This window comes from Arvicanthis niloticus, chromosome 3 (assembly GCF_011762505.2).
Source record: "Arvicanthis niloticus isolate mArvNil1 chromosome 3, mArvNil1.pat.X, whole genome shotgun sequence".
NCBI lineage: Eukaryota > Metazoa > Chordata > Mammalia > Rodentia > Muridae > Arvicanthis > Arvicanthis niloticus.
The window spans coordinates 115547578-115561839 of NC_047660.1; the positions used below are offsets into that span (position 1 = coordinate 115547578).

The 14262-nt window shown below is 35.3% G+C and overlaps 1 pseudogene; it reads left to right on the forward strand.

Annotated features, from left to right (window-relative positions):
* Positions 1-5347: 5347 nt before the first annotated feature.
* On the forward strand, positions 5348-13438 carry LOC117705898 (small ribosomal subunit protein eS1 pseudogene; annotated as a pseudogene).
* The last annotated feature ends 824 nt before the right edge of the window (positions 13439-14262 follow it).

Consider the following 14262-nt stretch of genomic DNA (forward strand, 5'->3'; position numbering starts at 1 on the left):
CTCAACTCTCTAATGTCTAAAAGTATTCATAACTGTCTCTGCCAGAATCCTCTTTTCTGGACTGGAAAGAGTTAGACCATGTATAATGAACCCCCCCACTCTCTCTCACACACACACAGAATGTTACATGTTCATTTTAGTGTAGATGTACATATTTGTGCATGTGGGTATACAAGCAAACATTATGTTTGGCTGTGGACATCACAAGAATATGTTGGGTGTCTTTCCTCAATCACTCCTCACCTTTAATTTTGAGATGGTCTTTCAGTAAACTCAAAGCTCGTGGATTGAGCTATGCTAACTAACCAATGATTTTTCAGGAACTTCCCTTTCTCTAAATCACTGCAGTGTAGGGAATACAACTGGGCCATCTTTTTTTTTTTTTTTTTTTTCTGGTTTTCTCAAGACAGGGTTTCTCTGTGTAGCCCTGGCTGTCCTGGAACTCACTCTGTAGACCAGGCTGGCCTTGAACTCAGAAATCTGCCTGCTTCTGCCTCCCAAGTGCTGGGATTAAAGGCGTGCACCACCACCGCCCGGCGCCATCTTTTTATCATTCGAGTTGGTGATCTAAATTCAGATCCCCATGACTGTGCAGAGAGCATTTTTTAAAAGGAGCCATCTCTCTATATGACCTTTGTTTAACAAATGTACTCAGTTGTATTTCCCATTGAGAAAAAGAGAGTAAGAAAGGCAAATGTTGAAAGCCTTTGCCTGTAATACCCAAATGAGAGCTTTACAACCAGTGACATTTGGAGTAAAACCAACATTGAAATGAAAAAGTTCTCACATTACATAATGAATATTTTATAAAATTTATTAATGATCACAAAACATGAATACAGTCAATGCTACATTTTAAAATATATAAATATAGGATGTAGTTGTAGAAGTAAATGCTAATTTATTCTTGCTCATTTTTTTTAATGTAGCATTTACCTGTACAATCTAAGTTAATGTTTCTGGTCTTGGTTCAGATTTTTGTTCTTGATCTATGTCTAATAACTTTTAAACTGCCCTCCTAGATCCACTATTCCAAGGCCCTGAAGTCGTTTCAAATAAGAATATCTTCACTCAGTAGTATACAACTTGAAAAGCTACAAACATTAATGACAAAATAGAGTTCAAAACCAATTAGGGTTCTACTGACAAATCAGTTGGTGGTACTGCCCGTCAGAAGAACCATGAGAAAGAAGGGTTATGATAAGGAAAAGAAGCAATAACTGACCCACACACTGAAAAGGTGAACTTGATTTAAGATATTGTCAAGCATGGCTTCAACTTCCAGTTAGGAACAGAAGGCAGACATACTAATCAGGGATATAGAGGAAGATCCTTTGAGGTATAAATTAATAAAAAACATATATTGCTAGATAGTTACTCATTTATGAACCACTAAAAATCATCTCAGATTGAAGTTATCCTTGCACACCCACAGACAAATAAAGTAGTGTCCTCCACAAATGAGAAGGCTGTAATTTTCAAATAGTCTAACTCAATCTACCATGTCTCATTGCTAATTTTTTTTTCCGAACCCAATCTTCTGTGAAGAAATGGAAACTTAAGAACTCAATCTACATTATTCAGGTTGCACAGTTATTGTGTGTTTCCAAGTAATCACATCCTGAAAGAATGATTAGATATTTCCTGAAGGAGTTGCTCACTATCAATCCATAGAAACACTCATTCGTCCTACTCTGGTATCAGAGGAATTCTTGTTTATCTAAACTCTAAATTATAATGACATATGGATTTAGTTAACTTCACAGAATAATACTGTTGAAGTTTTATTACATTCCACTGTGTTATTAATTAGTGCTTTTGGCATTCAAAAATGAGATCTGATGTGATCAGCAGCTGGGAACAATTGCTTCTGTAGAAAAAATCCTCTCAATTCCATCATTATACTTGGTAGACAGTCTCAACTGAAAAGTTAGAAAGAAATAAAAACAACAGCTGAGTAAAACAGTGAATAATATATTGAGATAAATACAATTCAAATGCTTTATATCAGTAGAGGAAGATGAAATTCTTTGATAAAATATCATTCATCTATGTCACACATTATAAAAACATATGAATGTCATACATCAGATACTGACAAAGACTAAATATTCTACTTAAAGAAAGCATTTCTGTCTAATGACATGGTCTTTCAGTATCAATTAATTAGCGGAAGTGATCGTATACAAAATAATAACCCAAAACAAACAAGCAAGCAAATTCTCAGGCTCTGGTTATATCCTCTCACAGATGCTGAAATTAAACAGTATGTATCAGTTTTATTTTTAAATATTTAATTGACAAAGAATGTGCATAATTTGTGTGTGTGTGTATTTTTGTTCTGTGTGGAAACTAAACAATATATAACATTTTTATTTTAATTTCAGAGAACATGTACATAACTATGTGAAACAAAAATACCATTGTGTGTATGTGTGTGTGTAACACACACACACACACATCTTTATTGTGTGTGGTAAGTCTTCTAATGTCCTCTGTATCTGCAGGATTACATAATACGTGTTCTGGTGGATGTGTGCACATTGTGTATATATAGATTACAGAGGTCAATATTAGGTGTCTTCCATTATTGTCTTTCACCATACGTTCTGAGATATAGTCTCTCAAAGAATTTGGAGATCACTGTTGTTGCTATATGGATGATCAGTGGGCTCAAGAGCTCCAACTTGTTCCTCCCTCACCCAGTCCTGAAGTTACAGGTGGGGGCTGCTTTGCATAATCTTGTGGGTGCTAGGGATCAAAATGCAGGTCCTCTTATTTCCACGATAGTCATTTTATGCAGTAGGCCACAACCCTAGTTTTCACCAATTCTCTCTCTCTCTCTGTCTCTCTCTGTCTCTGTCTCTCTCTCTCTGTCTCTCTCTCTCTTTCTCTCTCTCTTGTTCACTCGCTAGTTTTTTGAGGTATACATTACCATTACCTACAGTCATTATTTTTAGTTTATTTTTAAAAAAGGAATTATGTTATTTCTTTGTTGAAAATTTCTTTCTTTGTATCTGTTAGATAAACCCAATGAACTGTGAAGTATAAATAACTTATATAAGCCCATTTGATATGAATGAATAAGATTAACGGCCAATGCAGACATTATCAAAGGATCACAACTGATTTAGCTTTCATTAAAGTGCAGTATAAGCACACATTCTACAAGCAACAGAGAGCAGAGCTTCAACAGATTACTTAGCAATTTGGCTGATACCATCTCAGTGTAGGTTGTCTCAGCACTCAAACATCCCTTAGAGTTTCTACTTAGGAAACCCAGAGAAATCAGGTGTCAAAGAATTAGTTAATAAGAAAAATGTAAGTTTGAGGTACTCTCATATCAACCATCGTGCATTATTAAAAAGGAAAAATCCTCTTTGGGAACCAAATAACAAAGCAGAGAAAGAAAAAGACCCAAAGGAAACAGTAATACCAATTCTCACAGGTGGAGTGAACCATCATGGATGTGTGGACTGCAGCTTCAATGCTGAGGTTTCGGGCACAGCAAGTAAGTTTTCCCCAAATTTTCAAGACAAGCTGAAAGTCATCCATTTCTCATTATAGTGAATTATTTAAAAGAAAAGTTGTTTCAGAAAAAGCATATGCAAAGGTTTTTAAGTGGGATTCTTTTTCAAATGTTTATATATATATATATATATATATATATATATATATATATATATATATATATATATATTCTTTAAAAATACTTGATTGCGAAAGGAGAAAACAGGTACAGGAAACATTAAAAGGCGTGGGCAATGAGAGGGGACGATAGAGCAGGCAGTGTGGGGAGAAACAACTAAATATAAAAGTCTTTAAAATCGCCACATGAAAGCCCACTACTGTAGAGGCTTCTACAATTTATACAAATATAAAATGAGTTACTTTGTGGGGTGAAAGACATGTTTCCCTCAAATGTCATAGGCTATCAAACAAAATTCTTAGTACCAGTTTTCTATTATCTATGTTTGAGTTGTTAGGAAGTCTCTTGCTCCTATTTCATTGCTGTCAGATACCCTTGTAGAACTTGGTGTTAAGACCCTGCTGATGAAAACACCATATATTGGAGTCACAGGACAAGAAGAAATCAAGCTGGCACTAATGTATAAGTTTATTTCCTGATGAATAGCACAGTTCCAGAAGGTGCTATGCATGTTACTGGAGAAGAAAAGCAATGAAGAATTTTACCCAACTATGAACCCTCGAAGTCACAACAAGAAGTAATGTGGTAAGACAAGGCCACTGATGAAATAGTGGCATGAAGGTTATAGAAGCAACCAACCATTTTCCGACTGCATTCAAATTTTATTCCATAAGGTGGGACACATCTCTAGTACAGTTAACTAAAAAAAAAAGTAAAAACAAAAACATGTGACTGGCTATGCGATCTAGAGGAGAAACTTCTACTGTTCTTCTCAATAGACTTAGTCCTAAACTCTCCTGAAGTTCTTGTATTTACCGCCATAGAGTAATCTCAAGTTTCATAAGACAAATTCTTTTTCTAGCAGATGATGATTAATATAGAGACTCACAACTGGCCAACATACAAAAAAGGAGAATGTAGAATGTAAAGCTCTAAATGAGACATCAATATCACGCCCCATTCTCCTAAGGCCAGTAGTCATTATGAAAAAAAGAACAGATTTATTCTAAGAGCCAGCGGCAGTGAATATCTGAAGCAGTGCAGTATTTGCCAGACATGACATGACATCACCATCACCCACATGAACTTACAGGGATTTTGATTGCTTTCACAAAATCTGTACAAGATCTGTTTAGTCAAAATCCAGTACTTGTGAGGGAAAGAAAGGTCATGAACTGGCCTATACCCATGCACATGCAGGCAACAGTAAGTTGACTTGGTGAATTTAAAAAATAAGACAGCATATGGAATTGGGAAAAACGGGTAGTGTAAGAATAGAGAAAGAAATGAATGGGAAAGAAAGGCAATAGGTTTTATCAAATTATGCTTATGCAGGTATTTAATTGTCAAATCTGAAAAAAAATAATTAGTTGCCTCTGGTGTAATTATGTTCCTAATCAACATTTTGCAATTGTATAAACTTACTAAAATTTTATTGAATTTGGCCCTACAACTACAGAACAAAATGCTTACCAGAAAAAAATTACCTTTGCCTCTATTAAGAGAGGCTACCAGTTGCTTTTATTTTCATCCCTCATGAACCTTGGTCCTAAAATGCTTCTTGCCAGTTTCCTTTGGGCATGTGCATTTTATGGCTTCTACTTTTCAAAAGGAAGTCTAATATTTCTAGATTTTTATTAGGGAACAATTATTTTTGCTTAATTTATTCTGGAAAGATATTAGAAATGACTATCCGTGATGAAGTATGAAGATCAAAGGTTTGAGATATTATTTATTTCAAAAGTATTGATAGAGAAAGCAAACTCAGAAATAGTCATGGCCAAACTATTTATCTTTCCTTAAGGTTAAAATTTTAAATTGTATCAGGAAACAGAAAATAAAAACTTTGAAAGATAAATAATATTGATACCTCATTGTAGTTTTCCTGTAATAAACACATGCACATATGCTTGTGCTTAAGGGTATGGGTGGGCTCTCTCTTTCTCTCCTCTCTCTTTGTCACACACACACACACACACACACACACACACACACACACACACACACACTTTTATTCTCCTTTAGTGCTATTGCATTATATAATTGAGAATGATTTTTATGCTTAAAATCCCACTAATGCTTGTTAATACCTGTACAATGCTAGATGTAATTCTTCTAAGCATTGAGGCTACAACAGAGAACATTTATGGTATGGTCTGAAATCAAAATCTCAAAAAAATCAACACTTTCAAGTACTCAAATAATGACTTTATATATTATGATAGTTTTGATCCAAATACCATAAATCTAACAAAACAATTTTTTCAAAGGAGAAGGATTAGCCTGTGCAAGTACAAAAATTGAAGTGGATTTGGACGAGGTGGATTTTGAGCACTGCTGTCAGGATCTTTGTTCTGCCTCAGAAGAGATGCCCTGATCTGTGTAGATTTCCTTCTGAGGAAAGCTTGATCCGTGATGGAAGAAAGAAGTCTACAGCCCCATCCGCATTTTTATTGCTTTGTGAGTCAAAGAATGAGAGGCGTTTTCTCTTTTAGCACCACAAATCTTAGAGAAAGCTTGGATTGGTTTGTTATGGATCATCCATCAACAACTCATTTTGGTAGAAAAAGTACTTGAGTCTACTGTGGTTAAATGCCTGCTGTTGTGGAGGGAATAGAGAGGAGAAAGTGATTGTGAGACACCTCCATCATGTAGCACAAAATACAATCACTATAGAGAAATAGTTTCAGAAAATATATGTCAGATTTGCTGGTGATAAACACGGTAATCATTCTATACAGTAATTTACTGTACATGTGGTGTTTGATAGTTATACTCTCGATTGTTCCTTTAAGAATCAAAGTGCACTCTGTATTGTCTCTCCAGTAGATGCTCCTATAACCAAGTGCTCTACACCTTCAGCTGGTCACTAGAGATTTATTTGAATTGTCAGTACTGTTCATATAATATGCAGAACTTGATTGCTGCAAATACAATATCTATGCTTTTCAGAGGTGATAGAAAAATATCTTTTCTCAACCTTTCGACTGAGATCAGGTAAAACAAAAAGCCTAGGAATTACTGAAGAGTTGGAAATAGTATCTAAAATTAAAAAGGAGGAGCAAAATGAGTACTAATTATTTACTTTATAGATCTTACTGTAGAAACATACTTGTATTATCACACCACTTTCTGATAATCGTCCTATAAAAGATACTGTAACTTGTTTACAAATAGTAATGATAAAATTGAAATTACATAATTTAAATAATGTCAGACATTTAGTGACAGCAACATCTGTATCTTAGACTTTCAAAATCTCTACAAAGTAGAGAAAAGACAGAATTAGTCAGAGAGGAGAAAGGAAGACTACTCTCTTGATGTCATTTCTCAGATTCAACCTGTGGAAAGCTGTTCTTTCTCAACACTAACTGCCAAGATTTAATTCACATATGTTGGAAGTAAAACTTACAACCACTGATACTAAGAACAACTACCAACATTTAAATTCTAAACACCTGTACAAGACCTAGCAGAGTACACCAGTTTGGATGAAGCAAAATTAATAGAGAAAATTTCTTTCTTAAATTAAATACTACTTTACATGTCACAAGTTAGCTTCATTTCTTTCCCTTTTTCCAAATGATGAAAAAACATTCCAACCTTGTTATCCAAGAGGAAATTTATTTAGAGCAACTTTCTAAAAATGGTCATTAAGGTAATATGGAAAAATAGCATGCTAAACTGCTGACCCCACCCCCATTCTTATGAAGGCACTTAATTGATGATTACCAGTGAAGTTGGTCTTGGACTAAGTTCAGTGATTGCTGCAGCACATGGGATTATTGACAGATTTAGTCTCTAGCAATCGCGGTTATTGTGGTAAGTTGGTTTCAATCAAGGTAAGTTATATAAAAATCTCACATAACATGAATAAAAACTTTAGCTTTAAAGGCCACACTTGATAAAAATTTATACTACCTAAAGTACTCATAAATTTCATAACCTTTTAAGTAGTTTCAGATTTATAGACATAAAAGGTACTCAGTCATGTTCGTGGTTTTAGAGCTTCTTATATGCCATCATTGTTGATGACATGATGACTTTAATATTGTCTTGGCTGGGAGAAGATATTTGAAAGAGTGTAATCATTTATAAATAATTGCATTCAATTTCACAGTCATGTAAATGAATACTTTAGTGCTGTGACTTTCAGTAACTATAGTATTATAAGCCTTCAAAGCATCCGTAGTAATCATACTGTAATTGTAATACAAGCTCAATAGCTTTTATCCCAATAAGCAAAGTACCACATGGTAATGGACATTGTGTAAGTATATTCTGATGAACCCACATTATCTAAAAAAATTAAATTAAATTAAATTAAATTAAATATTAAGTTTGTTCTCCTGATAACCTTTCTTTGTTGAAAGTTGAGAAGGAAAAAGTCTTTTGATGATTAGAAGGAAGGGGAAGTTTTGGTTTAAACTGATACTACTATATAAGACAGCTACCTAAAAATAGGAAAAGCATTCCTATGAAGAACTGTTCAGTGAGCAAATTTTCACAGAATGAGGATAAATACTGCTCAGTGGGGTCATTGGTAAAATCACTTGGCTGATGGTTCTAGCCTTTGACCCCAGAACTTCTAGACTGAGACAACAGGATCCTGAGTTCAAGGACAGTTTGGGATGTATAGCAAGACCTTGTCAATATATATACTAATAAATAAAATAAATAAAAAAGAAAGAAAGATTATGCATGTTCTCTTCACACAGGAGAAGCTTGTCATGAATCAGGCTTTCTCTGAAGGTTACGGGAGTCATGAGTTTCACTAATCAGTCTGTTATACTTCAAATCATGTTTAAGGATTTTTCTTTCCTTGCAGAGTTTTGCTGCCCCAAGCTTGCCGAAGAAAAATGAAATACTTAGTAGGTTTATGAGTAAAATTTTCTGCTTGATTTTTCTTCATAGTATTCTGGACCATTTCACTATAGCCATTTTTTTCATTGGATAAACGGAGTTTAACAATGTTTCATCAGTATCCCTTGGGGCTGTTGACCTTATCTCTCACAACTTAACACTTACTCTGTCTCTCTGCAAATCATTTGGGTCTTCAAATCACCTCACAAAACCTTTACTTATGCCTTAGCTTTCTTAAAAGAAACTGCAATGTGAAATTGGCAACAGTAAGGTTTAATAGTTCTGGTTACTTTCATCTGCAAATCAAACAATGCAAAGCAGAAAATAAAAATCACACAAGAGCGTGACCAATTCCACTAACACCAGAATGCTACTTCAAGTGATTCTGTGCTGAGGGTAAAATGTAAGTTGATATCTGTACAGGGAAATTTGGCAAGGTGCATGATTACTAAATAGAAATACATCTTTGCAGTTCAATATTTATTTAATTCTGGCCTCTTGTTTTATTTATATGAATGACTAATACATAGTTATATATTTAATAGACTTATCAAATAAATCATAATCAATAGTAATTTTCAAAACATATCAGAAAATTATTCCCCAACTTTCAATTGTGTCCCAAACTTCCTTAAATGCCAAATCAAGAGTTAGACTATGTTCCTTCATATATAAAGTTTTATGTAGAAAGAGATGTTTGCATTACCAACCTCTGGAAAGATACTGAAGGAACTGATGAAATTATTTTCTGAAAGATTATAGACTGATGAATGGGAGGAAACTGGTAAAATAAGTTAATAATTGCCATTAGTGGGAAGTATCCCAGAGATATTTCAGAATACCTGAAAGCAACATTGTTTATTGTAAATAGGGAAGGAATTTTGGGAGTAGCTAGCTGACAGAGGGCAAAGCATAGAGCAAAATGTTAAAAGGAACAATTAACAAGACAGCACTCCATTCCCCAAGTGGACATATTACTAGAAGTTAGAAATGTTAGAGTAGGAGCTGGAGAAATGATTCAATGAGTAAGAGTGTTCTCTCTCCAAGTGTGAGGAGCTGAGTCAAATTTGTAGCACTGACATAAAATCAGAAATGACTGTAAGCCTGTAACTTCAGTACTGGGGTGAAACAGAGACTCATTTCAAAATTTGCTTGTCAGCCAGACTAGCCAGAATGTCAAGATTCTAGTTCAGTGGGAGACCCTGTCTGAAAGCAAAATGAGAAAGTAGGGCAGAGGAAAACAATAAAATCCTCTGCACGTATACGCATTAGGTAGGCACCCACATATATGTATATAGAACACACATACTGCTAATACACAAATACGAGAGAAACAGCATGTACATCTGCTTAATAATCTTGCACACATTTTTGCATTTTTATCTTTGCATTTCAAAAACTAAATTTAGATAAATAACACACTTGTCTTTAACTCAATTGTTTTAAGAGACCCTTGTCCTTAGTAACTAAATTGGAATAGTGTACACCATTGCTAAATTTGAAGAATTTTACTTGTATGCTAGTAAAGCCTCCTCTATGTAGTCAGTGTGGAACAGCAGGAATCTCATTTGGGGTTTATTTAGGGAACCATCAAAAAAAATGAACACTTATATTGTGAAAGTATCTGTGAAATAATTTTAAGCAAAACATATTTGCAATTGGTGTCTTTAGTGGATTTGTCAATTGTATATACACTTTTGTTTTTTTGTCGTATGGTGTCACCTCCTGAACCGACCAGCAGACAGAAGACAACGGACACTGGATCTCCTTCCCAACATGGTTTATTCAGGAACCTTGAATTACCGCAAAAGCCCCCCGAGCTCTAGCTCCCAGCCCTTAAATCTCTGTGTCCTCTCCAATCAGAACCTGCCTTGATTGGTGCTTAGCACATACGTCACATGGCCCAATCTTATGTAACGATGAACAAGCAAAATGCATGTGCAGTAAAGCCTAACCTACGTGCCACCCAGGCTTCCTGAAATGGTGAGCCAACATGCCAGGGGCGTCTGGCACCCAGCCAGGCGCCATCTTGAGTTCCGCTCCCCACAGTATGGTTCAGCTTCATTTTCTATTCATAATACAGATAAAGACCTATCTCAACCAAATTCTACACTGGTCCTATAATGGTTTGACTGGAAAATGTTCCCATAAGCTCATTAGACTCCTTATTTGAACACTCTTTCCCCACGTGATTGTGCAGTTTAGAAGCTTATGAAACCTTTGGGAGGAGCTTTTGGTAGAGGAAATGTACCAGTGGATGTGTTTTTGAGAGTTATAGCCTCGTCCCGCTTCTGCTTTCTCTTTTTCCATTCTCAGTGTATGTATGAAAATATTCTACGCCATTTTTTTCCTGCTGACCTAGTTATCTTAACTGTGCTCATGCCTTCTTTGTCAAGAAAAAAACTCAATACTTCTTATATCATAAGCGAAATAAACCCTTTCTTCCTTCTAAGTTGCCTTTGGTCATGATATTTTATTATAAAAACAAAAAATCAACAAATATAATTCTAGTATCTAGAATTAGGTGTTTGATACACATTGATGTACTGTCTCCTTCTATACAAGGTAATGTCATTACACTCAACAAATACTTCAGTCATGTTTGATGATTTTTTTTTTCATGAAAGTCAAGGCTTAAAGTTTCACTATAAAGATCTTACATAGAATATTTGACCCACTCATTCTGATATAACTAAATGTACATCTAACTGGCACACACAAAGTTTTATTTGGTAGCTAGGTCTTTCAAGTAAAAGATGCTTCTCACCAGGAATGGAAGAGAGTGACATGCATTACACAGATAGTCACAATGCATCTTAACTTAAAACATGGGCAAACAGATGTCTCTCGTATTACAATATCCACATTACTATATTGCTTGGCTCTGGACACATATGAGGTGGATTAATAACCCCTCTCATTGTCTTCTTTAAGCTTTCCAGGTCAGGATAGGAACACAAGCTACCAATGTTGCTAACATAACTCAAGGAACTTCCCACATCACTTCAACTGACTTGACTTTTACTTAAGGAACTACCTCGGCAGGCACCAATCTTTTCAGTCCTCAAAGCAATAGACACGGTTGGAAGCTACTTGGGAAGAGAAGAGCTGACTTTTATCTAGTGAATTTTGTTCTCAGTTGGCGATGTGGGAAGTGACTCAGAGTGCTAACATGGATTAAAGTTAGTAAGAACGTTCTCTTTTTTCTTCAACCATCACATACTGTTTTTGTTTCATTCACCAAGAGACAGACTTTGCTAGAACTTAGGACTGCCCTGAAGGAGTCTTATTCTTTGTACCAGTCTCACTCATCATTTTAGACCCTGTGCTGTCCTTTTACACAGTTTCCAGTAATTTAAGCAAATGATAACCAGTGAAGGTTTCTGTTGAGGTTTATTAAACTAACTGAGAAAGGTTAAGGATTACACTTATAGATATTTTATTACAATAGACCTCTAATCCAACATCGTAATATTTGTATGCAAAATTAATGTAACAGATATTATAAGAAGAAAGGTAACTACATCAAATAAGTATATTCAGGGTTTCTGATAACTGTTAGAAATATGAAAATAATGATGAATTTTCAAAATATAAGGGTACTGACTCTCATTTTAATATTATAATTTAGTACATAGCATGAGATGCATGGGGCCATCTATCTAAAGAGATTAGAAATTCACCAAACAATCATTTATTTAATTTTATTTTCTACATATGAATAAGACACATGCTACATCTGAATAAAATGAATTATATCAGTTCTGTCTTTAGGAAATTTTACTGTATCTCTGAAATAGACATCTTTGAAAACAGATAATAAAAATATAAATTTTAAATGTCAGAAAATACATTATTTTATAACATATATTCTTACAACATACATCCTTATACTACTTACTAGGATAAATGTCCTGCAAAATTGTTAGTCATACTAATATATTACCTAAGATGTCCCAACCATCCTCTTAAATATATGACTAATGCTTTAATAAGAAAAACAACCTGAAAACAATAATGATAGTTTTCTGCTCAGGCTTCTTTGAGAACACTGCTCATATGAGTAATGATTATTTATAAAAATACTTGTGAACCTTTTTAGCTCTCTGATCAGCACCATAGCTGTCTGGAAGAACAAGCGACTGACAAAAGGGAGGAAGAAGGGAGCTAAGAAGAAAGTGGTTGGTCCATTTTCTAAGAAAGACTGGAAAGACTGGTATGATGTGAAAGATCCAACAATGTTCAATATTAGAAACATTGTAAAAACACTAGTCACGAGGACTCAAGGAACCAAAATTGCATCTGATGGCCTCTCAAGGGTCATGTGTTTGAAGTGAGCCTTGCCAATCTACTGAATGATGAAGTTGCATTTAGAAAATTCAAGCTAATTACTGAGGAGGATGAGGATGTTCAGGGCAAAAACTGTCCGACTAACTTCCATGGCATGGATCTTACCAGGGAAAAAATGTGCTCCATGGTTAAAAAATGGCAGACCATGATTGAAGCTCATGTTGATGTAAAGACAACCGATGGGTATTTGCTCTGACTTTTCTGTGTTGGTTTCCCTAAAAAACACAACAACCAGATAAGAAAGACATCCTATGCTTAGCACAAGCAGGTCCGCCAGATCCGGAAACAGATGATGGAGACCATGATCCGGGAAGTGCAGACTAATAACTTGAAGGAAGTAGTTAAAAAACTGATTCCAGACAGCATTGGGAAAGACATAGAAAAGGCTTGTCAGTCCATTTGTCCTCTTCATGATGTCTTTGTTAGAAAAGTAAAAATGTTGAAGAAACCCAAGTTTGAATTGGGAAAGCTCATGGAGCTCCATGGTGAAGACAATAGTTTTGGTAAAACAACTGGAGACAAGACATCAGCTAATGAGCTGACGGTTATCAACCACCAGTCTAAGAATCTGTTTAAAATCCAGATTTTTAGTGGTAACAAATAAAAAGTCCTATTTGTGAAAAAAAATAAGTGTGGAAACTAGGGGAATAAGGACTTCCTGTGGAGAAGAATAGATTCTATTAAAAGCATTCCTTTCAATAAATGATGGAAAGACTACTTTAAAATTATATAACCTCTTCCCTTGTAATGGCTAGTCTATTGTGGGCAGAGCTTGACTATCTGGAATGAATTACAATCTAGAAATGGTGGGCTTTGAGGTCTCCTGTGCTCAAACTCACCCCAGCATGGAAGAGAATCTCCTCCTGGCTACCTTTAAATCAAGATGTAAAGCTCTTGGTTCCTCCATCACTACGTCTGCTTACATGCTGCCATGCTTCCCATCATGATGATAAAGGAATAGACCTCTGAACTGTAAGCCAACTTCAATCAAATATTTGCCTTTATAAGAATTGCCTTGGTCATGATGTCTTTTCATAGTAATAGAAACACTAAGAAACCCTTCAACAATAAACTGTTGCAACAGAAGTTCACACTGAGCCACGCATTATACACATCCTACAAGTAGCATTACCCAACTCAAGACCCAAGCCTCTAACTACTGAAGCTGGGATACCAAGCCTTGCATGCATCCTATAAACTTCAAATACCAGACTCTATTAACTCCTTTGCCTCCAATCCTTTGCAACCTCACATCTCCACCAAAGCTCCATCCACTGTGACCCAAGGTTTCATCTTCTGAGATGATATAAGACATATTCTAAGTAATCCCTCCACTTGCCCTTACCCAGTGGAGCTTTAACAGTCATATGAAGTTTGGTGTTGAGTACCTAAGTACTCAA